At 37.7% G+C, this 27,397-nt stretch overlaps 1 protein-coding gene across 1 annotated transcript in view; it reads right to left on the minus strand.

Annotated features, from left to right (window-relative positions):
• The window catches only part of Itga2 (integrin, alpha 2 (CD49B, alpha 2 subunit of VLA-2 receptor)), a 112,476-nt gene that overhangs the window by 69,663 nt on the left and 15,416 nt on the right, over window positions 1-27,397 (minus strand). The window lies entirely within an intron of this gene.

Raw genomic sequence — 27,397 nt, forward strand, 5'->3', positions numbered from 1 at the left:
TCCATCTCCCGTAGAAGATGGGTTATTGCTATTATCTTTATTTGTACAGATTTCTGGGGTTCTAGGAGGTAAGTGTACCAAGCTGGAAAGCATTAAGTAAGGGCAGGATGTGAACACATAACTGGTCAATATTCTGAACCCTCCCACCAATGAACTATCTCTGAGGATTCTTAAGTAACTTGAGTTCTACTTTTCCTTGCTACCACAGTTAGACTCTAAGCCATCCAAGTTCAGAGGCTGAAGGATCCCTTCCCTTTACTCTAGATTCCCTAGTAGATCTTGACATGGTCTCCATATGAAATTTATGTTGAAAAAGGCAGTGATAGCTATATGAAAGGAGGTAGAAAATCAAAGCTCTTTGAAAATTGTGTTATTTTCTTTCAGAAAAGATCATTTTGGAGGATAAAAATGTAGGGAAAGGTGTCACATTTTTTTTTTTTTTATCCCAGGGTAACTATCAAAAGTAGTTTTTCTTTCTGATGCTTCTTTCTGAATTGTCAAAAAAGATAATCATTAGAAAAAATAAAACAAAGACCAAAGAAGATAATGCCTTGGTAGACTTTTTTGAAAATGCTTGTTTCTGATGCAAAAAGAAAGAGGAGAAGGAGTAAGGCGTATCACACGTCCTCTTTGACATTGCTAGCATTAAGGTAGGAGTACCTCATTCTGTTGGAGGGTTTCATGGCTATGAATGCTTCCTGTACAGATAAAAATATTCTGCATGTTGTTTAGGATATGTACTTATCTTTGCAGACCCTGAAGCCAGTGGACTATTTAAAACTGACATCTAAGTTCCATTAATATGTGTTTTTACAAAGGAATGTCCCACTTTCTTGGTAGCACTGAAATCACACAGCACTTCATAAGTCTATTGTTCCAGGCATTGCAAGGCAGAAGAAAATGCCCAGTTATTCACTGTGTCTCCTCAATTCTGGAGGCAGATGCTGAAGAGTGCTCCAAAGGAAAAATAAAGTCAGCCATGAAACATTAGGGATTTAAAGTAGGCAGCATGCCTCTCCAAGTGCCAAATCCACCCTACTGGAGATCTGCTCACTAAGGAAAACTCAGCTCATTATTTGTTAGAATTACGTGCTACCAGTTGGAGAACTACAAATATTAATTTTGAAATAGTTTGAAACTTATATAGCTCAATATTTGCAAATTTTATCCTTAACATCTATTTTTTCATAGGTACCCCTCTTTATTTCTGAGGAGATAAAATGCATAGCAAATTAAATAGAAAACTAGAATTTGCATTCAGAAACCTGGTGATTTCAATCAGCACTATTTGAATATTTATCAGTTGTCAAATATACCAGTAAAGGCTTGAAAAAATGATGTCAAACTGCTCCCATTTTTAAAATATCTAATGCTAACACCAACTCCATTTATAATACAATGGAGCTTTAACCTGCACTGTGTGATTAAGTGCAGGATATTGAGGGACCATGCAAAGACACTCTGTGAGTATGGAGGGAGTCAGTGCAGAAGCAGGACCTACAGAGTGTGCTCAGCAAAGGCAACAAGAAGCCAGCGTTTCCAGTGGCCCTGCCTCACTAAGGGGCAACACTCTAAATTTCTATTTCTAACAGCGGTAGAGGTGACTGTAGGGATGGCAGGTGACATAAGGATCCTTAGAGGAGCGAGTCCAGTATTGTCCCTGTATGACCAGGGTAGTGAAGTCATTTTACCTCATCATTGTCTTGCTTTGTTGGATTATGTTTTTAACAAAAGAAAATGTAATCATTTAAAAAAAACACTCTAGTGCAGGAAAGAATAGATTTGACATAATAAAATGACTTCCATCTCCCACTAATAATTAGTCCTTGGCACATAAGGTAATGGCATGAAATTGTGGCGTTCACTTCATCGTCTAGCAGTTAGATTTTCACCTCAAATTAGTGATGCCTCGCTTAACGACATATGTTTTGAGAAATATGTCATTAGGCAATTTGTTATCATACAAACACTATCGAGTATATCGAAAGAACCTATAATGGCTATGCCATCCCTGGGTGACACAATATTATTGGACCTTCACTGTATATGTGGTCCATTGTTAACCAAATGTCCCCATGCAGTATATAGACAGTATGTGTATATCATTTAATATGCATATATGTTTATTATTATCAGTCTACAGTCTACAAATAAGGAGATGAATTCATTTTATCATCCAGCAGTCTAATTGTATTATATATGCATATATTTGTGCATATATGCAGATACATATGTGTACATGAAGGTATATACATATGCACAATATTATTAACAATGTGAAAGCCATTATTTCATCTCTCTGCTTCAAATACCTCATGGTCTGCTATTGCACTGAAAATAAAAACCAGTTTTCTTCTGACAGTTTCAAAGGTCCTTCATGATCTGGTGCTTGTGTAGCATCCTGATCTCACTTTCCTCTACCCACCTCCTTGCTCACGCTGTTCCAGTCACACTCACTTTCCTTTTGTCCCTTGAACACATCCAATTCATTCTGCTATGGCATTTGTAGCTGCCTGTTTCACTGTCTACCACATTCTCCACCTCAGCAGTTAGCAGCTAGTCACCAGGCGGGTCCTTGACCAAATAGCTCTTGGCTCTGATTTCAGAGAGCTCCTTGACCCCTCTATCTAGGAGCAATACTCTTTCCCTACACTATTATCATAACAGTTATCACCTGATCTTATCTCACATATCTATAATGTTTTGACTCTGTGGGTACCTGCTAAAATCCGAGCTCCTTGAGAGACCAAAAGCAATGTAAATCAAATAAATTGCACGTTGAACTAATATATGTTCCTCAATAATGATCTGGTACCCGGAGAATTTGGGGATGGAAAAGATCACACAGAGACTTATTCGATTAATGGAAGAGCCATTAAATTGGATATATTTCTTTATTGTATTTTTCCCTTTAAATCATAATGAATACCCCAGTTGGTATCTTACTACTTAATACTTGGGAAGCACCCTGACTCTTTTGATATCCAGCATAACCCTGTGCAAGAGTAAACTTTAGCTATTATTGCTACCAATTTACAAATAAGAAAAGTGAAACTCATGAAGGTTAAATGTCTTTCTTGATCACTGTTAAACAACTGGTGTCTGACCTCTGAGTCTTGGCTTAACATTTCCTACTTCATTGTTGAAAATTTCTATTCACAAATGATCCGCTCATTTCCTTACATAACATGTCACTCATCCCCATTCCTTCATTTCATTGATCTTAAATTTCTTCTTTCCTGCTATTTAAATCTCTTTCTCAAAACCCTGTTTTGTTAGTAAAAACTGAATGATCTCAACTTACAGACTTATTTCTCTTAAAAATACATTTACAATACAATGTCCGTATCATTCCACACTTGGCATATGACATCATCTTATATAAATTTAATTCTCTGAGATATAGTACTGTCATCTATGGCCATACCACTCTGAACACGCCCAATACTGTCTGATATATAGTACTATCTACCACAATGTCTGTTTCTTCTTTGTAATCCCAATGGTTACAATATGTTTCTGTGTCTTTTGTCAAAACCTAAATGGGTTATACAGAGACTAAGAAATGTATTTTGTTCATCTCATTTCCTCCATTCCATCTATGCCCACATTTCTATAAATACTAACAAATAAACCGTACAATAAACATAGATCCTTTATGTAAGCAATTTTTCTGTGTCCTGAGGATACAGCAAATGACAAAATGGACAATACCCCTACTCATTCTGCTGACTTGACTAAAAGGCAAATTATAGCTTAATATGTTGTATAAAAAATATAACATTCTGATCTGAGTCAAAAGTTTAAATGGAGGTAAATTTGGTTGAAGCCTTCACAGAAGATATGGAAATTGATCTGGATCTTGAAGGATAAGTTGGAATTCACAACCTTAGAGGGAGGCAAAACTCATTCCAGGGCCAACGAACTTCACATTCCACAGGGGTAGAGGACAGTATAGGAATGGTGAAACATTTGGCCTAGAATATTGCCAATCACTTCATTAATGTAACTATTTCCAAATTTATATTAGGTACAATGAGTCTCAAACATATTTGAGCTTAGCCCACCGGGGAATGTATTATTAACCAGAATGTAAATCTTCCCTCTCTATCCTTGAGTGATGCATTTGAGTGCAATAATAGCATAGCAAGCTCAAAGTATTTATCAAAGGTGACCTTGTAACACATTTGTTGACAGTAACCAGGTCAGAGTATTCCAGTAAATTTCATCAAAACATAACACAAATATAAACACTGTGTCTCCTGGAGTATTAATTAGTTCCTTCTACTTTCACAACAAAAAGTAAATACCATTTCATCCTTGACTTTAAATTGGCTTTTTGCCATTTTAATAACCACACTCAAGCCACAGTCAAGCACAAATTAATTTATACAGATTTCTTTCACTCATTTAAAAAATTTTAATGAGAATATAAAAATGATATTCAGAATAGAAGAAAAATATAAAAAGTATCAACACAGCAAGAAGCACAATTGTGAGTGTATTTTATTTTGCTGCTCTCAAAATCTCCCTTAGTGCATTACAATATACACACAATAAATCAGAATCAAAATACAAATAAGTAACAAAAAAAAACCAAAAAGCTAATTACTTCTGTTATCTAGACTAGCAGGACTACACACATGACTTCAACTTCACTTGCAGTGTCTCATCTTTTTTTTTGTTTGGTTGGTTGGTTTTTTTTGGTTTTTCTCCAGTACCGGGAACCGAACTCATGACCTTGCGCTGTCTCATCTTATTATCACACCCATAAAGATATCATTTATAATATAATATAAAAGGAAGTAGTGTCCCACTAGTGGGACTTGACTCAATTTCATTTGCCAAGCATGTACGAAGAATTGAATCTCTACATTTATGCCTATACATATAACAGAGTAATGGTTAGCAGTATCTTTCATTTCAACATCTTAAATGGGCACATGGTAACATTTCACTTCCATGTAAGTCTATGTTGATGTCTTTTCAGTTACAGCCAGAAAGTGGAAAGAATGATAGGATAAGTGTGTTCAGAGCAAGGGAGAGTATTTTTAGGGGATCAATGCCAAGGTGTTTTCTAATGTAATAAATTTTTAAAATTTAAACACTTGCCATATTTTTCAATCACATTGAGGGATGAAGTAATATCGCCCACTAGGACAAAGAAAGGCTTGGGGACTACTGCTATAAAATAGCAGACTCACCAAGCTCATTGTTTCTTGCCTGTAATGCAAACCACTGTTTGTGCAGGCGTCCATCTAGGCCCCTTCATGTAACCACTATGAGACTCCAGGGGGCAAAAAGAACAAACTTGAGCACACTCATGCTTCACGCTGTGCCATGCATTCTGAGGTCCTTTTCCCAGGACACAGTAACAGGCTAATATATTAGCTTGTACACAGGGCAAAGCCAAATGCCAAATATGGCAGAGTAAAAACAAAACTCCACAAAGTCGGAAGCCAAATGACAATGAAGATGTACCCTCTCTGGAAGTTTATGGAAGTCTCACAGTACACTGAATTTTCTTATAGGAATTTGAATCTTATCCCAAGCTTCAGAGACAGAGAGACAGACTCTAGCTGACATCTCACTAGCAGTATTCTGCTTCACGGTTTATGGTTATTCCTTTTTACAGGATGAATGCATTCTTATTTGACATTTACTCTGTGTTCATATGAAAGGAACATGAGCTTTACTCCCATGGCCAGAAATAAACCTTTCATATGTTGTTTAGACTAAGGGGATAATATGAACTGAATTATGTTTCCCTCAAAATTCACACATTGAAGTCTTAACCCCTAATGTGACTGTATTTAGAGTCAGAAGCTCGAAGGATGTAGGGTTAAATGAGAACATCACAGTGGAGCTCCAAGCCTACATGATCAGTGTCCTCATAAGAAGGTAAAGAGAAAGAAGGTAAATGAGAAACAGTGACCTCATAAGAAGGTCCTGTGCTGGTTCTCACCCGGCACAGGACCAAGGAGAAGCCATGGGAGGATGGAGAGAGGAGGTGGCCATCTATAAACCAGCAAGAGAGCCTCCAGTAGAAATCAACCCTAAAAGACAGACCTTCATCTCCTACTCTTGGCCTCCATACCAACGAAACATACATTCATATTGTTTAAACCACTCTATTTAGGGTTTCACATTATAGTACCTCAAACTAACAGGGGAAATCAGATATAAGAGAAAATTCAACTTACTATTCTATGTTCTGTCAATAAATAATGTACACAGATAAACATGAGGAGAGATATATACTAATTCTAACAGGTTCCTGTGTGAGTATGAATTATTAAATCATTATGGTGGTGGTCTAACATGGCTGCAGCCCAAAACCAACATCCTATCTTCCAAAGGACCACTTCCCCCTTATTCTTCCCTCAGCCCCGAATAAAACTTCCTCTTACCCTTCCCGCGCGAGAGGTAAGCCCCAATCAGCTCCTAACACGTCACTGAGCCCGCCCCTCAAGTTCCGTCTCTAGCCAAGGTCCTCATAAGCCCGCGGCCGCCTTTGTCTACCTCAGAGGAGCCTTGTGCTGCATGCAGTCCTCTGCTCTCCGGAGTAAGGGCCTTCTTTCTCCCTTTGTTCCTTCTTCTGCACCGAAAACCTAACAAATTCCATTTGTATCATTTAAGGCTCATATTTTACGGGAAAAAAATCCAAAGTGTGTGTGTTTTAGACAAAGCAACTTCATTGACTCCTGTACTACCTGAGGAGGTTGCTTCAAGGCCTTTTTCTGTTTCAAAAATTCAACCTGGAGGCAATAAACATCTCACAAAGTTCAGCATCATTGTTTCTTCCATCCATTTACTATGACTTAATGCCTCTTAACTCTGTGGATTCTCTTCCTTTTCAAAGGGATGCTGGAGGCTGAGCTCCAACTGGCAGACTCGCTGTCTCAGGGCTAAGAGGGAAATAGTGAAATACAGGAGAAAGAATGTTGGCCCAAGAATTGCTGGGATAACTATTAGCAACATAGTCTCTTGAATTCACTTTATATTTTTCCACTTCCTCCTAAATTCCTTTTGTGTGAAAGAAGAAATTCCTCATCTCCCCCCACCAAATAAATAACAATACCTATGAACTTATTGGGTAACAAGTTACATGTCACACGTCTTGAGGCAGTATGTGGAGAAAAACAGATATAACTAAAGTTAGTAGTCTATTCCACTTCTCGTCACAGGCCACTTGTCTATAAAGGTCTGGTTGGGAGTCTTCCCTGACCATCTGAGTCTGTACACATCTTTCTTCAGACTCCCTTGATATTTCCCCTTTGTACCTCCTCCAGTAGCATACTGCCTGGAAATGTTACTGGACATAAGTTTGACCTCAACAGCTGCATGATCAGCCTTCCCCTCCTCCTCCTCCTCTCCCTTCTCCTCCTCTTCTCTTCCTCCTCCTCCTCCTAAGGCACTTTAGCTCAGTCAAGTAGAGTCCTAGCTCTTCTTTAAACACACTCCGACCTCAGCCCTTTAGGGCTGTTTTGCCTGCTTGGGATACTCTTTTCCCAGAGAGCTGCGTCTTCATTCTCACGGCCTTCAGCTTCTCTCACCCACGGACTTCTCAGGAAAGTTGTCACTCACTTCCTGGGGTAGGCCGACTGTCGAGCACCACCCACTGACCCTGTCTGCTGAGACTCAGGCCCTTATGGAAGGCAGGACTCATGGGTTTGAAGAATCAAAAAACAAAATCTAATGTCCTAAGTAGCACTTCTTTTATTACATTACATAAGACCGTAACTTCCATCTTGCTGGCAGATGCTCTTCCTTACTGACCTTCACTAAGCAAAGAGGCCCCCAGGGCAAGGAGCTGAGGGCAGCTTCTGGTGGGGAGCCAGAGAAATGAAGGCCCTAACCAAACAGCCATTGAGAAAAGGGATTCTATCAACAATCAGAGTCAGCAGAAAAGTGAGTCAACCAGGCACTCACATCAGATCCCAGCCCTGGCTGCCACCTTGATCATAGTAAGAAATGGAAGTAGCAGACCCAAAAAAAGCCATGTTCAAACTTTTCACCCTCAGCAACTGTGAGACAAGCCTATTTTACGTTATACCAGTACACGTATGGCGAGTTATCATTCCAGCAATATATCACTAATGCAGAACCTTACATAAAATATCTCTCCCCCCAAATTTGGCATTCTTTGTCTTCTTTGCTTTATTTTTCCTAATAGAACATCATTATCTTATGTCATATAGTCATTATTTTATTGTCTGCCTTCCCCATTAATATTTAATGGGGAAGGGACTGAAGCTTCTGCAATACAAGAAAGATAGGCTCTTTTTTTTTCTTGGTACTGGGACTTGACCTCAGGACCTTGTGCTTACCAGGCATGCACTGTGCTCCTGAGCTACATCTCCGGCCCCCCAGAAGATAGGCCCTTTAAGGGAAAAATTGCTGAACAAATTCCAGTATAAAATTAAATTTATTAGAAATGAATAAAGCAATTCTAGCAAATTAAATATGTTCAAAAGCTGACAAATTTTTTAAAATGCATATATTTCACTAACTGCCTAAAACACATCTGTAAGATTTTTTCCACTATTTACAGCCCTGCATCTAGATCACCCCTCATGTCACAACAATTTTATAAAATTAAATTCTTTAGATAATAAAAGAATTCCTTTCTTCTACTATGGCAAGATGTATTTTATAGTTAAAAATTCCTTTTATCTTCATACATGTTTATTTGTACTATTATGTAAATGTTTAGGGCTTTATCAATTTCATAAAGGAGTTGTAATATTTTAAAGCAACTCATGTTTTACATGGATTAATCCAGAAACTCTGAATTGGTGAAATTTATTAATTTGCTGATGTCCTTGTTGAAGTATATCATATTTGGGTTCAAAAGAGCCAGAGACTTTAAATTTTGCATATTTAGCAGAGTATCAGGGTATATGAACACACGGAAAGGGACTAACACAGGAAGACCATCGAAACTTCACTTCTACTTGTTTTCTGGGAAATCTATCTTTATCCCTAAAAGTAGGGGTCTGGGTCTATCTTGTTAATTGCTGTATTGCTCTGTATGATAATAGTACATGGCACAATAATAATTATACTTAAGAATCATTCAAAGCAGATACACTCATTATTTCACCATTTCACCAAACAGTATGTTATGTATAAAATGGGAAAATAGTAAAGACCAATATAACCAGGAAATATCTCCTCAGAATTTGGGGTTGGTTGGTTCAAAAGAAGTTATATGAATAGAGGTGGCTGAACTAATATACAGACAGATGGATTAGTAGGTATATGAGTAAATATACACTGTATATTTATATATTAATATATACTGCATATTTACATGTGTACATGAAAATATGCACACAATCTAGTTTTTGTTTAGAATTTTAGAAAACACTTCACACTTTCTTTTCATCTGCTATAGTAGAATCCTAAAGAGAAGATCAATTATATTTGGTGGTGATATGATGGCTAAAGTATGCCAGAAGTAGAAGTACGGTATTTTCTTAACAAAAAAAACTACTTACAGAACAACAGTATATGATAGTGTCTAAGAGTTATACACACTATTTTCTGTTCAGAATTTTAGAGAATGTTCAATACTGTTTCTTTTTTGTTAATATATGTTTGGGATACACAGTAATCATGCTCATTTTTGGGAACTGGGTTCATATACATATCACATCTTGATCATTTACTACCTTTCATTTGGCTACAGGAGAACTGTAAACAGAAGGTTAACTGCATTTGAGGAGGGAAAGGATGGCAGAAGTTTGATAGAGGCAGACGTATAGGGCTTTTTCACTGAGAAATTCACTTATTGAGCAAGGACAACAGTATATAGTAGTAGTGTCTAAGAGCTTGGCCTTTGAGGTTTGCATAGGTCTGTGTTTTTGGTAGGCTCCTCATTGTATATAAGCCACCATTTCATCAGCTGTAGAGTATATATAATGCATATGCCTAGCTCATTATCACCAACTAATGCAACTTTCAAACAAGCACCTAACAAATGATAGGCACTTCATCAGGTTAGTTTGTTTTGACTCAATATCATTATGCATTGCTAAGTACAGCACACACCTTGAGAAGTTTAATAAGTCATACCAATTTGGGTTCCCACTTTCACCACTAACATAAAAAGCATCTACTAAATAGATTCCAATTTAGGTTTCCAGATGCATTCTGCTGAGGCATATAAAAAGCACACCAGAAAAACCAAGAAAGTACTATCAGTTCATGGACACTCCAGGAAACCACACTAACAGGAAGTGGAGTTACTCAGATCCTGATTCTGCAACTAAGCAAACAGACTGCAGATTCTGAAGTATAGCTAATCATTACCCAGGATATATATGACAACAGGAAATGGTCACAGGTCACACTGCGTCTTTTGAATGCGTACATAGTCACAGGAAATATCATTGTTAATAGCACTGTCTTTATGCTGGAAGGACAAGAATGTAGGTAGAAGGCATACTATCCAGCCAAAAGCCCCTAAACTTAGAAATTAGAGGCCACTTGGAAATGACCACACTCCAAGTATAGATTTCAGCTTTCTATTGTCTGGCTACAGCTATTACACTTTAATGCACAAGAAAAAAGCACAAAATGATATATACAATTGATTTTGACTGCAGCAGCACAATGCTTCCTCTTGCTTTCATTAAGGAGGAAGAATGCAATTTTCTTTAAAAAAATCTTTTAAGTGTCAAACCACATTCAATAGATGTAGGTACTACCAACCCCCTTGATTGTAACGTTGGAAAGGGAAAGGCATCTCCTGGAGAGAATCTGCCTCCGATCTTCTGGTTCTCCCAAATTCTGGCCTTTTGCAAGCCTGACAGGCATGCTATCATTTAAAAAGGCTCTTTATTAAATAAGTAAATGGTGATAAAAATGGAGGAATACCAAGTATACAGATTTTTTTAAAAACATTATACATGTGCTTACGATATGCAAAATACTCTTCCTTTCATAATCCCACTTAATACTTGCAGTGACTCAACAAAGTAAGGAATAATTTGCTTGTGACTTTTATCTAAAGTCACCTAGAAAAATGATCGCACTTAACTTAGTCCTCAGAGATAGTGATGTCATGAACATTAGTTATACTTAATTCTTATTTGTTTTATGCAGTGGTTTCTGTTGGGAGAGATTCTGTCCATCAGGACTTCTGGCAGTGTCTGGATATACTGCTGCTTGACGCTGGGATGGGGGTTGGAAGTGCTACCAGAAGTAAGTGGAGGCCCAGGATATCATTAGCACCATATCGTACAAGTATCCTACAATGCACAGACCACATCCTTCCACAACCCTCTTAGAAAAAACTGTAAAGCCTTATATGTCAATAAAGTCGACATCTAAACCTTAGTATAAACAGTGAACAGTCTTATAAGCACAAGTCAGTTGTTTAAGTTACTGTGGTGGTTTTAAAACATATCAAAATGGATCAAGATCTAAATATTAAAACAGAAATGTTAAATCTACTGGAAGATAAAATAGGTAAAACTCTTGAAGACATTGCTGTAGGTGAAGACTTTATGAATAAAACCCTGATCACACAGCAACTATCACAAAGAATCAGCAACTGGGAACTCATCTTATTAAAAAGATTTTGAATAGTAAGAGAAACCACCAACAGAGTGAAGACACAACCCACAATGTGGGAAAAAATGTTTGCCAGCTGTTCCTCAGACAAAGGATTACTATTGAGAACATACAAACAACTAAAACAACAACAACAACAAAAAATCTGACCTCCCAAATTCAAAGAGCCAATCCAAAAATGGGCATCTGAGATGAACACACACTTCTCAGATGAAGAAATATAAACAGCAAATAAATATATGAAAAAATGTTCAACATCACTGGTTATTCAAGAGATTCAAACTAAAACAACACTGAGATTCCATCTCAACCCCAGAAGAATGTTGTTATCAAGAAATCAACCAAAAACAAATGCTGGAGGGGTTGTGGGGAAAAAGGAACCCCTCTTCACTGTTGGTGGGAGTGTAGACTGCTACAACCACTATGGAAATCAGTGTGGAGAGTCCTCAAAAATCTAAGATTCGATACTGCATTTGGCCCAGGTATTTCCCTTCTGGGTATCTTCCCAGGTGAATTAAAAATATCATATCACAGTGATATATGTGCACCCATGTGTACAGCAGCACAATTTGTAATAGCTAAACCTTGGAAACAACCCAAATTCCCATCAACTGAGGAATGGGTAAAAAAGATGTTGTCTTTAATACAATGGAATACTACTTAGCCATGAAGAAGGATAAACTAGAAACTTCTATAGATAAATGGATACAACTCATGACCATACTCATAAGTGAAATAGATCAGACATGCATGTGTAAACATCATATTGTCTCCCTGGTATGAGAAGCTGAAATAGTAAATATGATCCAAAATGTACAATAGATATTGTGAAATGAGAAGAAACTGTTCAAAAGGAAAGAGAAACAGGGATGGGGGAAAATAGAAAAAAAGGAAGGGAAAAGCAAAATAATATATATACAGAGATATATAGATATATATATATAAGACAGATATACTACTAAAGTCTCTTAGTTCATTGAAAGGAAAGGCTTATGCTAACATTGTTTGAACAATTAAATGCCTATGTCTTGTACTCTAAGTCACTAATTTAAAGACAACAATACACAATGTATTAACCATTGTTATTTTCCTATTATCTTGTTTTGAAATTTGGGGTTTTTTTTTTCTCTTTAAAATAAAATTTTTAAAAAATTTAAACATTTATCATATATTTGATTGCACTAAGTATCTTTGTGAGATACAAAGAGAAATAAAAAGAAATGTGGGCCCTGCTCCCATGAAGCTGGAAAAAAATAAAACATGCCTGAAAATACTTTTGCATTTTTCCATCAATAGACACACTACAAGTCTCCTTCCCATGAATGCTGGTGGGACTTTGTCATTGTTTTGATTAATCGACGAAAGTGTGATTTCTAAATCAAGTGTATAAAAAGCTATGTTGATTCTCCCAGTTTCCTGGGGCACACTTGACTTTGGAGGCCAAGTCACCATGCTAGAAGTGAAGCTATCCAGAGGGAGCACAGTGGAGAGCTTGGGGATGCCACAAGAAGAAAGGTGTCTACTCTCTGATGCCTATGGCTGAGAGCTCTCAAGCCAGAACGACCTCCCAGGCCATCCTCAAAGTTCTGCCCCAACCATGATGAGAGATCATAAATGATGATTGTGGTTTTAAGTCATCAAGTTTTGGGGTAACTGGCTCCATGGCAATATTCAACCAGCACAATCTTCAGATTCAGTTGTTACAGTCAAGTGCTCTGGCAAGCAGAATGTCTTCCTACTCTGTCAAAGGGCTCTGACCCGTGGAAACACAGAAATATTAACTCGAGGGCTGCCATTCTTCTAGTGGAAATAACTGTACTTAGCATGTGCAAAATAGGAGACAAAGGGAAGTCCCTTAAAGAGACATTTCGAGAGCTATCTAGAGGTTAGTCTAAAATGATAGACTGCTACAGGCTGGAACCCTGGGATTTAGCAACTTCAAAAGCCAGTTACTATGAAAATGAGAAGGGATGCTGAATACCTGATGTCTTGAGGTTACTTCTAAACTTAGCTTTTAAAGCAATAATCCACAAATATTTTTCAAAAGATAGAGATTTTAAAATGATAACATGAAAGAATTTATCCTCATGAATAAAAAGAATGAAAATTAAAATAAATATTCAGCACCCCTTTACAACCATCAAAGCATTAAAAAAAATGAAAATCTAATGTTAGTGAAATTGGTAAACAGCCACCTTACAGGTGGTCACACTGTGCAATATGAGATGAGAGCTTTAAAAAATATACACATAATCTTTGACACCGTAATGCCTCTGCTGGTAATCATCCAAAAGGAAAAAGAAACAAATGTATCCTGTACAATATTTTTATAGCCACATTATTTACAGAAGGGGGAAATCCACAGGAAGCAACCTAAATATCTAACAATGAGACCACAGAGAACCATGACATGGCAGGAAGTAAAATGTAAAGTTATAAATAGGAATTCATATGGAAACATTCACACAAAATACCTTGAGAAAATTAAAGTATACATCTGCATGTACACAGTGAATCTAGCAAAGAAAAATCTACACTTTAAATGTCAAAAGACGTATATCTTTCTTGGTTAAGATGAATATTTTAGTATGTGTCATTTTTCTATAATTACTGAACTTTATAAAGAGTAGCTTCTATAAGCGGAATCATTAGTCAAGTTTAATATTTCAGTAGAATTATCTACTTCACATTAAAGAAAAGGGATGAGTTAATATAAGCAAATATACAGACTTACAAAATTAAAAGTGAGTTAATTTGTTATTTTAAATTAAAAGCTTTTGTGGTGCCAAAGCCTCTACCACTGAGCTATATTCCAGCCCATTTATTTACTTATTTACACCCCAGCCTATTTATGTATTTATTTAGGAAAGTTCTTGTTCAGTTCCCCAAACTGGCCTCAAAATTGAGATCCTTCTGCTTCAGCTTCTGAAGTTGCTGGGATTATAGGTAAGTGCCAATGCATCTGGTTTGTTAATTAAAATCTTTTCTATTATAAAACTGAAATTTCAGAATACTAATCAACAGGGATCATCATTTTAACCCATTTTGAAAAAAATAAAATAGTCTATTTTTCCATCAGTTAGAATATTCCACCAAGAAATAGTACACAGGGAATTTGGAAAATGAAAACCAATTATTTGTTTTTTAAAAGGTGAGCCCTAAAATGTTACTCTAGATTTTCTTGTTTGGTAATAAAGGACTTTGTTACTTGAACGAGCTTTTCCACTGCAGGTGGCTGAAAAACTTATAAGAAACAAAAAAATATATCACACAGCCTTCCTAAAAGGACTGAAAAAAGACACTCAGAGAGGAGACAGGTTGTTGGATCACTTTTTGCACTGGTGAGGAGTGGGGAGAAAGAGATTTTCTGATACTAAAAAGGAAATGAAAAATTAAAGTTAAGAACCTGTCCAAAGTGAGCTATCTGATAAGCTACCACATGATTAAGGTTTATACTCAAAACCATTGTCCCTTCAATGACACATGAGCCAGGAGTAAACCAGGCTTTGAATTTATTTGGGTCTTGAAACTGTACGAACTGATAGGGAGTTACTAGTTTTATTGGTCAGGTTTTTGCCACTATGACCAGTTACTTAAAGGAGGAAAGATTAATTTCGGTTCATGGCTTCCAATGTTTCAGTCCATGGTTAGCTGATTCCAGTGCTTTTAACCCTGGGACAAGACAGAAACATGGTGAAAAGGAATGGTAGAGGAAAGTTGCTCATTTCCAGAATGCAGAGAGAGAGAGAGCAAGAAAGTTGCCTTGGTTACTTTTCTCTCATTGCTGAGACAAAATACCCATCACCCAAAATTAAGAAAGGAAAGGTTTATTTAGCTCACAGTTTGTGGAGGTTTCAGTCCATACTTGGCTGGCTCCAAGGCAGAGTGGCACATGACAGAGGGCAACAGTTCATGGTGGGGGAAAATAGCAAAAGCAGCAAGAGTAAAAGGGAGGAGAGGCTGCAAGCAGTCTCTTTCTCCCCATTACATATGTAAACTGTCCGCCCCAGGGCGGGTGTAGCACTCACACCCATGAATCAATCACAAACTCTAGAAGCCTGCCCCATGACTGCATGAGGCTTTGGGAGGACATCCACAAACAAACCGTAACAAGAGCCATTGAGAAGGAAAGAGCTGGGGACAGAATGCACCCAGGGAACTACTTCCTCCAACTGGGCCCCACTCCCTATTAGTCATTGCAGCCCTAAACTCATCAATGAAACAATCCAGGACAATTAATGGATGAGGTTAGCGCCTGTGTGATCCACTCACTTTCCTAGGCCCCACCTCTGAACACGGCTGCACTGGGGATCAAGCCCTTGGTACATGCGTCGTCTTTGGAGGACTCTCCACATTTAACCATGACACTCATGTTTCTAGAATGTTGCTTCAATAAAGCAAATGCAAACATTCTTCTTAGAAATAATTGTCCCAAGCTTCAAATTATATTCTCGAGTAGTTTTTTCTAATCTAATATCCAGCAAAGCAAGCAGTCAGGAGAGCCTATCTCAAAATAGAAAATAAGAAAATACAGGACTTGGAATGTAGCTCAGTACAAAGGCCCTGGATTCAGTCCCCAGTAAAACACACACACACACACACACACACACACACACACACACACACATGTATAATGAGCATATTTAATGATGAAATATTAAAATCTTTTCATGAAGATTGGAAACACGAAAATGATGTCTTTTCAATGTTGTACACAATGTTCATCATTGTACTGGAATCTCTAGTAGGTTCAGGGTGGCAAAAAAAGATAATAAAAGATAAAACATTTGAGAAAGATGAACTAATACACTTACTCACAGATGATATGATAATGCACAGTCCAAGAGGACTAGAAAATTAGAGCTATCAGATCTGTGGATAGGAACACTCAAAATTGTAAGTATGTCAATTATTCCTCAATTAATCTATATAGTCAATGTAATTAACATCTTAAAACACTTTAAGACTTAAAAGATTCAAAGATATTAACAAGCTCATTCTAAGTGCAAAAGCCAAGACATTTCTGAAGGGGAAAAATGCTAGAACAATTGCTCCATGGGAAAACAGGACTTACTGTAAATTTCTAGTTAGGATAAAGTGATACTGAAATAGCGCAGATGGGCCATAAACAGACCACAGCATATATGACATTTCATGGATGAGAAAGATGACCCTGAAGGTGGACTTTCAATACATGGAACTGAGCTCATCAGTGACCTATATAAAGATTTTTTAAAATCTTCAACTCCTACTTTGCACCACTCTCAAAAATCAGTTACAGTACAATACAGTTTTAACTAAAGATAGAAAACAAATACATGTTTTCAGATGATTTAGGACAATATCTTCAAGACTCTGAATTAGGAACTATTCTTTGAACACAATACTGAGGAAAAAGAACTTGATACATTTAACTACAGTAACATCAAGAACTTTATTGAAAGGATCAAGTCCTTTAAATGAGAGGATATATTTGCAACATACAAGACTAGCTCATATTAGGACATAGTAACAACTACCAAAAATCCACACACAGACAAACCCCATGGGAAATCTCATAGTCATTTCTGTCTGGCTACCTTAGATGTCCCACAGGAAAAGACAATCTTGTAATATGAGCAAGTAGTTTGAAGATAACAATTTGCAACATACTAACCATTGCTATTCTCCTACCATCTTTTTTGAAAATTTATACCATTGTTTTTATGTTTATATTTTTTCTTTAAAATAAAAAAAGATTCCTAATAAAATGAAAGCATATTGAACTATACTAGCACTCAAAGAAATGTTAATTATAGTCCTAATGAGATGCTATCAAATGGCTAAAACTTGAAACTCCCATATCACTGAAAATAGCTAAGAGGACTACTTGTGTACAGCTGGGAGGACTAAATTAGCAGAAGCACTTGGAAAACTATCAGAATTTACTAAATATGAAAAATGTGCATTCCCTATGGCCCAGCAATTTCAGTACCACACAGATTCCAGTAGAAATGTATACACAGATTTATCAAAAGTGATTGCAGAAGTACTCATAACAGGACTATTTATGATGGCTTATAATGTAAACTAATCGAGTGCCCGACAATTACAATGAGTGGATAAATAAACTGCAGTATATTTACACAATGGAAATGTAGTGTGTACATAGCAGTGAAAAAACAAGGGTGACATGTACATGCAACATAAATAAATCTCACACACAATGTTAATAAATTCAGACAGAATTTATACTGTGTGTGCCTGCACGTGCTTGTGTGCATTTAAAACCTAACAAAATTAAACAGCAGTGTGTAGGAGATGTATACTCAACTAGTGAAAGTACAAATAAAAGTGAAACAATGATTATCAAAATATAAGAATTTGTTATTGGGAAAAAACGCATAGAGTACACCTGATATCCTGGCAATCCCTTTTTTTTTTTTTTAACCTGAGCTGCAAGTATATAACTTTTTAAAAATAACATGTTAAAGCCAGGAATGTTTGTGCCCGCCACAATCCCAGCACCCTGGGAGACTGAGGCAGAAGGATGACAAGTTTGAGCATGGTTTTGGACAACTGAGAGACTATTTCAAAAAAAAAAAAAAAGGCTGGGGATATAGCTTAGTGCAAAGGCCCTGAGCTCAAGTCTTTAGAACTGAAAAATCAAAAACAAATACAAATGTTAAGCTGTGGTGGGATACCTCCATAGGTATCTCTGATACCTACTCTTCTGCTGAGTATGTGGAAGATGCAAGACCCTGACCACTCTTTACCAAGCCATTTCTCAGGCTATGTTTGAGGAAGCCACCTTCAAGAATAAAAACTGTTCCTGCAGCACAGAGAGCAGGTTTGCTGACCGCTTGCTATAAAACAGCGGGTTCACCAAGCTCTGTGTTCGTTTGGTGCAGTGTAACCTGCTGCCTGTGTAGCAGTCTGTCTAGACTCCCTTTGTGGCAGCTCTGTGACGTAGGGGGCAGTGGAAACAGACACAAATATGCTGATGCTTGGACTGCATGTTATTTTATGAGTGATAAAGATCTTTGTCTCTGACCCAGAAAGCATGCGTCATCTGCTAACATCTGTGAAAGAGTAACAAATAAGGTTACTAATTTTAACAGTTAGTGAAATCTAATCACATAGAAATCTAAGCATATAGAAAAGTAAGGCACTTATTGTGAAATATCTATCTTATTCAGCAAGATTCAGAATATGATTAGAAGGGGTTATAAAATCCAAGAAAAAGTTGGTAAAATCTAACCCAAGTTCTGAGAAGCTACTTATCATGAATATTACTGTATATATGTCACATTTTACAATAAAACATTTAAATTTTACCCAAAATCTATTTTTCTTTTTGACTTATCATTTCTGAGTGCTCGCTACATGCTAAGCTCTGTGAACACAGTGATCAATGGGACAAACGTGATCTTTAAGAATATATTCACTGGTAGAGCCAAGCAAAAGATAAATTATGGTGCTGCTTTTTGAGAAGAGAAAAGGAGATTAGGACAGGATTTTGAGGGGTTAAAAAAAAATCTGAACTGTTCTAATATGTTTATCAATCTTGTTACCCATCAACAGAGTGAGAGACATTTCAAGAGAAAGGACAAACATTTTTTGAAAGGAAACTGTCAAGGAAGTGAAAGCTAATTTATCAACTAAAGAAACACTTTAACAAATTCAGATAAACATACAGATAGAGCGATTTATACACATATTAAGGGGAAACAACTAGGAAATTTTCATCTTGACATTCATCCTCAAGTGTGGTCTTTATCTTGTGTTATAGTAGCTGTGGTACGTGGTCCATACATTCATGATCCATTCAACATCAGGGGCCCAGATACCTCTCAATGCCTGCGGTCTCCAGGAGTGAACGAGTGTGTGAAATACAATGTGACAACCGCCATGGAAGGGCAACGGGAGAAGGGAAATCTAAACTTGGATTAGGGGATGTGTATACTTCCCAGTAAGAATGGGCTTCAATAAATTTGAGATTTAAATGATGTACAGAATGGAGGACAGAAGCTGGATGATTACAGAACAGGAGAATATGGACAAAGACAAGAAATCACATGGTTATGTTCTTGAACTCATGCAGACCATTAGAAAATAGAAATGATACTAACGTGTTAAAGTCTGATTACCTGGGGCAAAAGTTAAACTCTATAACACTAGAGATTCTCAGTTACCATGCCATTTGTATAATTTATTTACTTATTTTCAATTTTGCATTATATTTCTATTAGGACCATTTATTACATTTTATACAGAAACAAAAACAGTTCTTATCAGAGTGTTCCAATTTCCTAGGCTGTTTTTCTCCCTGCCCCACTACCCCAGCAGCAGTGTTAGTAAGCACATAGGAAAGTGAGGCATGTATTGTGAAATAGCTATTTGATTCAGCAGGATTCAGAGTATGATTTAGAAGGGGTTATAAAATCCAAGACAGTTCATCTTCCAACAAACATACAAAAAGTTACTTGGGTAAAGGAACTGGATGTAACTGGCAAACGATTTGGAATAGAGTTGTCTGATTGAGTTGACCAGAGGCAGCTTGTGTTCAGCCTGCATTTCTACACAGTATCCATGGAAATAAGATCAGGCCTGCACAAAGACAAACAAAGGCCACCTTCAAATGAATCAGGGAGAGTGACAACTGCCAATGGTGCAGGCATCCAATGGTGCAATAGCTTTGCTCGTGCTTTTCAAAACACAATGAAATACTCTCTAACACTAAAAATACAGTGTCTGACACTTTTGTTTCCACTGTTCTGTTTGAACATTAACCTCAATTTTTATACAGAAAGACTTTCAGTGATCCAGAGGTATGTGCCGCTTCTGTAGGAAAAAACTGTCTCTGGTAACTTTAACCATTAAGAGGAAGAATTACAGTCACACTTTCAGAAAGTAGAAAAACAAGGCAAGAGTCTTTGCTGACAAAATTGTAGTTTGTGATAACTAGGTAAGCAACAGAACAATTTTCCCAATGGAAGTAAAATATATTTGAAAACTATTAACAGCTGTAATAGTCTATGAGCTGAAAACAACAGCAAAATATACAGTCTAAATGGGTACTGTTTAGTACATATTACTTATATGTACAAGAATCGTCAAGCATAGACTGTATAAAAAACTTGAATATAAGAAATTTGGACTAATTAGATCTCTAAGAAAATTAAGAATAGACATTGAGCTGTATTCTAATTTATATGGTTAAGTGAAAGTGCTTTGAAATGGTATTAGGAGGCCATGAGGTAGAATAAAATCTTTAATAGTTTACTAATAAAACTTCAAATGCAACACTAATTCTCTGAAACCAATTACTGAAAAAATGTATTATGCTAAACAGAAATAAAGGATCAAGGGAGAACCAGAGGAACATTTAAATCTATATCTAAAATGCACTGATACTAATTCAGAGATCAGACTCAGAATGTTGTCCTACACTGCACACCCTAAAAAGGGGTATCAATTACTTCTACTTCCGTGTGGTAAGTATGTCATGAAACAAACAAAAGTGTATAGAGTGGCTCCTTCGCTATCCCGCAGGCACACTGTTGTATGGGAGTGTCTTCTTCCCATAGCTTCTGTTTCCTTGGCTTCTTCTGTCTCTCTTTTGCACATCTGGAACAGCTTCGCCTCTTCTCATCAGTAAGCGCGACCCCCCTTTTCATATTCCAGAACACACCTTGCCTTTCTTCTAGGGATCATCTGTGGCTTCTAGTCAGGGACTCCTCTTTGCCAGAGCTGTTGTTCCTGGGTGCCAATCTTTCTCTCCCTTTTTCTCTGGTTATATCCTTTCCACAGACATCAACGTCTTCCCCTTCCCTCGGTGTGTTATGGTCCTCTGCCACCTTCAACTATCTCCATGAAATTTTAAGAAATTATAAGGGAACACCCAATCCTTTCACCAGTAGAACATTTAAATTCTTATTATAATTTTTATGCAAACTTCTCCATGTTTGTTTAGTTGCTTAAAAATAACTTCTCTTGCCCCTCTCACTACTGACAGTTTCCTTTTACTACCCAACTTTCTGCATTTCCCTGCCCCACTACCCCAGCAGCAGTGTTCGGCTTCCTTCCCAGCCTCCTCCACTCTGATCCTTATATTTTGCATTCCACAGAGATGGCCTTTGGCAAGGTCAGTGGACTTTCCTAACTCAAGTGAAGAAACCGACCCTGATGATAAACTCTTCCTTCTCCAAATATTTCTTTTATCCCGTTTCCTGTTGTCTTCTACTTTTCCAGCTGTCCTTCTCTATGATACCTTACCTATGCTTCCTCACCTGATCCTCTGAAGTAGTTCCAGAGTTGTGCCCAGAGACCTCTTCTGGTCTCTTTTTGCCTTACTAATTTTACTAATGTCCCCTTCTGGATTGTGGCTAACTCTTAAGTCTCTGTCCAAACTGATCATCTTTTACACCAATCTGCTCTCCTTCAGTGCTCCGTATTCAACTAGTGACACTGCCTTCATTGAGTTGTCTACATCAGAAACTTAAGCATCTGCCTTTTCTCCTTCTTCTCTATGTGTAACCTCAAACCACTTAGTGAGCCCTGTCTATTCGTCTCCCTTAATTTCTTTTAAATCAGTCCCCTACTCTTTCTCTACTGCTGCTACTCAATATTTTACCACTAGCGTCTCTCTACTGGTACACTAAACTACTACCAAAACTGAAACCAGATATTACCTAAATGAACTTGGTGACCTCTATCTGGTCTCTATCATCCACCCTCCTCTCTGTCACCTGAGTGATGTGCCTAAAGAACAAATCTGTTCTTGTCATCTCCTAGTCAAAGCCCCCAAATCCTGTGCTTCTTACTACGGTTTAAAGGACTCATGGCCCAGCAGCTGATTATTCACTCAGCTTTTACTCTCTGAAAACACCCTGAGCACTAGGTTCAAGCCATAATGAATTTCTACTTTCCCTATGTCAGTTTCCTATCCAAGAACCTAAACATCTCCCCTAGGAATCAGGAGACTTGGGTCCTCCTGCTAGGGTTCTACAGCCATCAAGATCTCCAGGAGCACTAGCCTTCAGGATCTAAGGAATCCTTCCCCAACAGATCTAAATTCCAATGATTTGTTCCTATCCTCACAATGATATGAGAAGGAAGGTATAACGTTTCAGTGTGTCACAGTGACACTTCTCCATCCTTTGACCTCAACATTTAGCTCTCTGTCACTCATTATTTGCAATCGTATGATATCTATTATGCTGTAGAAACATGTTACAATTCCAAATTATGAAAAACTAAGCTTTAAATTATGTAAACACTGTTAAGACACTGGAAAAAGATGATCTGAAATTTCAATATTTTAGAAGCTCAAAGACAGCAGTCTCATTTTCTCTACTTCTGTCCACGTGGCTATGTATACTATATTGGTTTTACTCTTAAGCTAGTTGGTCGCAAGATGGCCGTAGCTGCTCTGAATTTTACATTTAAACCTGACAATGTTTCTTAGGAATGGCTTTCTTGGGAATAAAAATAGTTTTCCTCAAACTCCCCAGAAGACACCCCTCTCCAGTGACATATTGGCCAATACTGCATTATCAGCCTATATTTACATCAGATACTGATAAAAGATAGCTGGATCTTTTAAAGGAGAATGGTAAATCTATAAATGGACTTCTAGAAAGGATGATGATGGACTGAAACTAGTGCCGTTTTCCTTCAGGGCTGAAACAATTTCCTTTCCTCGTGTCTGGAGTTTTTCAAAGCAGAATGCAATTCCTCTGGACCGTGTTTCTGTTTTTCTCTGATTCAACCTTGAACCTACCACATTGCCTCACATAAAGTAGCTGCTTCATAAAGATTTGATCAAATGTTAGTTTTATGGAGTTCTCTGTAGCCAGAGCAATAATGCCTCTGTAGACCCTTAGAAGAGACAAAGGAATTATTGACATACAGAGAATCCAGGCCTCCACACCTTCAACAGCACGATTCTTCTCTTTCTAGAGGCATTCTTCTGTGTCTTTTTCCTGGTAAACCACTGATCACCTGGTAAACCACGGATAACTGGATGAAATAACAACTCTCTGCACCTTTGACTTGCTGAATAGAGAGAGGGCAAAGACTCCTCTTCTTCTGTGCTCTGATGAATCTTTCAGAAATATCCTAAGCTGAACAGAGTAGGAGTCAGAACTAAAACTATGGCTTTAGTGTTAAATTTATATGATGCTAATATACTTTTGGCCTACAAAATTTCCCTATTCTTCCTTAAATTTTTATTTTGTACATACTGACTGAACATGTGCCTTTATTTTAATGAATACCTAGAGTTCAATTATTAGAAACTTATATCTTTACATGAATAGGCTTTTGTTTTTTACCATCCCCAAGACTGTTAGCACATACAGACAGGGAGCCGTCATCATCTCCTTTAGAGGGAATTCCTTTAAATTGACGTAGTCTCTGACTCTCGGTGCTGAAATTTACCTGTCTTCGTGTTCATCTCACAAGGAGATATAGGTAACCCTGGAATTTTAATTTGTTAGGAAATAGGGGGAGGCGGTGATAATATTTAAGTAATCACTTCCAAACCGACTATACATCAGAAATATAAGAGTATTTTTAAGGTATAAAATCTTGAGTTCCAATCCATAAGTCATGGAAGCTCAAAGAGGCTCACAAGCCACAGCAAAGCTTAGCTGAGGTTGGGCAGCTAGAGCCGGCAAGCCATGATGGGGGGTGTTCATGCTGTCAGAAGACAGCCAAAGGATGTTGAGGAATTGAGAATAACAGGAAAGAGACGGTTTACACTGAATCCCAGAAAAGAAAGAGTACCTCAATCTTTCCTTTTTACTACAGAAGAAAAACTGCCCTACTTTATAACTATGTTTGACAACATTGCTTCTAAAAGTGAATAGTCAGTTGCAAAGAGGTGAAAGAAAAGGCAACAATTCAATAAAGGCAAAGGTATAGTCTGGGAACTATTTTAACTTCAAACATGGTACCATTCAGTCTAGTAGAACACAGAACAGTGTATACAGCTATATTTATAGGGCTTTGGAGTGTGTGCATGTGCCATGTATGGAGCATCTGATTTTGTGCAAGAAGGAGTAGGGTACAGAAAATCTTGGATATGTGGATTTAGATGAGAAGGCAAGGGGTTGGGGATATAGCTCAGTGGCCTAAGCACCTGCCTGGCAAGCACAAGGTCCTGAGTCTGATCCCTGGTACCACAAAAAAAAAAAAAGAAAAGAAGAAGGCAAAGGACTTTTTATGATATGCCAAGCAAACTGGGCTTTATCAGAGGGGAAGCCATGGAATATTTGAAGCAAGAAACGAAGCACTGGACATGAAGAAGTGTTTCAGAAAGATAACACTGGTGACAATGAGGAGAATGAATTGGAGGGACAAAAAACAAAAATAGGAAAGGCAGCTTAAGAGATACAACCAGTTGAAGGCCGAAACTGTGCAGTAGCAGAATCTGCATGGATTTGGGGGAAACCAATAAAATTTGTAGATCATAGGCTAAAACCAAGACAACAAAATCCTGGCTTTCCCGTTTGCATGATTACAATGACATTAACCCTCAACAGAGGAGAAAATTTTAGAGTGTTGAATTCAATTTAGGAAACATTGAGTCTAATAAGCTTATAGGATATTTGGATGGAGAAACTTGCTGGTCAATGGAAATACTGATCTGGAACTCAGGAGAGAAAAGTAGCTGGAGATCCTGACTTAGTCTGGGCTCTGGTCCAGAGAGAACACGTAGACAAAGAGGAAGTTCCAGGATAGAAATTTGCAAACACTAACCAGGAATGGACAAAGAGCTGAGCCTCTGATGAAGATGGAAAGAGAGGTCAGATAAGGAGGAGAAAAGCAGAGAACAAACAGAAGCAGAAGTAGAGGATATTTCAGGAGGCAATTAAATATTAAAAAGGAAGACTTTTACAGGGCCAGTGGCACAATGGATAACGCGTCTGACTATGGATCAGGAAAAGGAAGACTTTTCACCCAAGGGAAATTTGAATATTTACAGTCTGAACTGGAGTTATAATATTAGGGAGAGGAGGCGGATTGCTCAGAAAGTTCCAGAGGCAGTAAGAAGAGGTGTAAAGCAGAATCCAAGCAGAAGCATTCCTTGGTGTGTTAACTTATTGGAGATTATATGACGGGATTCCTTTAGTTACAGTTCTCTTACTGTGTTTGCAAATTGTCTGTACCTCCTGCACCCTCTCTTTTGTATCCTTAACCTGCTGGTAAATGATGAAAGTCATAAATGTGGAAGTAAACTGTGAATACAGCTTTTTAAAGCACTTATGAGGTTTACGGAAAGCAAATTGGAATGTGTTAAAATGAGATTCGTACCCGGGCATAATGGTGCATGCCTGTAATCCCAGCACTCGGGAGGCTGAGGCAGGAGGATCATTGCAAGTTTGAGGCCAGCCTGGGCTACAAAGTGAGCTCAAGGTCAGCCTGAACTGCATAGCGAGACCCTGTCTCAAAAGAAAAAACAACAAAATAAAAAAAATGAGATTCATGGGTGATGTGTTTCTAAGTGGTTTATGGGTATGTGAGAGAGATTACAGGATGTATAAACACACATCTTCAACATTCTAACTTTTGGATGTGTTTATACTACACAATTGTATATGCACATAATTTTTAAAGAATTATGTGTGTTGAGTGATGATGAGTGTTTAAACGTTTTATATAGTTGAAAAATGACATAAAATTTTTCAGTTGCTAACCTAGAGATTTCAAGTGTTCATATTAACCTGAAATACACAGGGATCAAAAACTAATACTGCTTTTTTAAGGCACTAAACTGAAATCACAAATGAGAATGCTTTATTAGAATCACTTTAAATCAAGAGAAAACTTGTCCCTTAAATAGGAAAATAAGTGGACCAGGGAGAGGAAATAAATATACACAATATTTTTACAGATGTCATTTTAAATCACCTCTACTCGCCTGCCTTGAGCTGCCCTTATTAATGAAATGCAGGGTAAAGTCTGAACTTGACTTCATCCCCTACAGCAACACATTCCACTGCAGTGTATCTCACCGTTCTGTATAAGACAAGTCTCCACATTTCAAAGATCAGAAAAAAATAATGCTCTGTTCCTGCAGCTGCTTTTAATACCTGTAATTGAAGAGAGATGAAAAACCTGGACTATATTTCTATTAGCTCTTAGGAAAGCTGTAACATCCCAGGGGCTGGTTTTCAAAGTCAAGACTGCCTTTGTCTGAAATGCCTGAACTAGAGATGATGGCCCCACAGAACAACTCCTGTGTCCTCTGGGAAAAAAAAATGAGGCATGAGGGAAGAATACTATGAATGTTTACATTTCTTACACTAAAAGACACTTTGCCATTAATCTCCCTCAAGCTATTCGCCCGGCTTGGAATACATTTATCTTACTGTTGTTGCTACCTTCTGAAGCAACTTTTGAAGTCACCTTCATGGCTGTGTGTGTTTGTTTGGTTGTGGCTGCCTCAACATCCTGAATCCATTCAAAACGTTTACCTTTCCTGATCATTTTGACTGGGAGAGAGTGCGAAGTCACACAGCGCAGCTCCACTGAACAGGGTGGATGAGGACACACCGTAAGTGTCACAAGCCTGCCTTTCTGCTGGACGGCGCTCGGCAGCAGCGTGCACCATACCGTCCATCGCACCTCCTAAAGACACTCACAGGAGACATCCAGAATCGCTTCGGGAAGTGGCAAGGTTGATGAGAAAGTGAGTGTGAAGCAAGGAAGAGTCGTTTAGACTGGGGGGGGGTTAATGGCGATCTGTCTTTTACTACAATGAATTTTTAAAATGTAGACATTTGCCGTATATTTTGATCATACCTCTGCCACAAGGTAGACAGCA

This window comes from Chinchilla lanigera, unplaced genomic scaffold, assembly GCF_000276665.1.
Source record: "Chinchilla lanigera isolate Chin_1 unplaced genomic scaffold, ChiLan1.0 scaffold00045, whole genome shotgun sequence".
In the NCBI taxonomy this organism is placed as follows: Eukaryota; Metazoa; Chordata; class Mammalia; order Rodentia; family Chinchillidae; genus Chinchilla; species Chinchilla lanigera.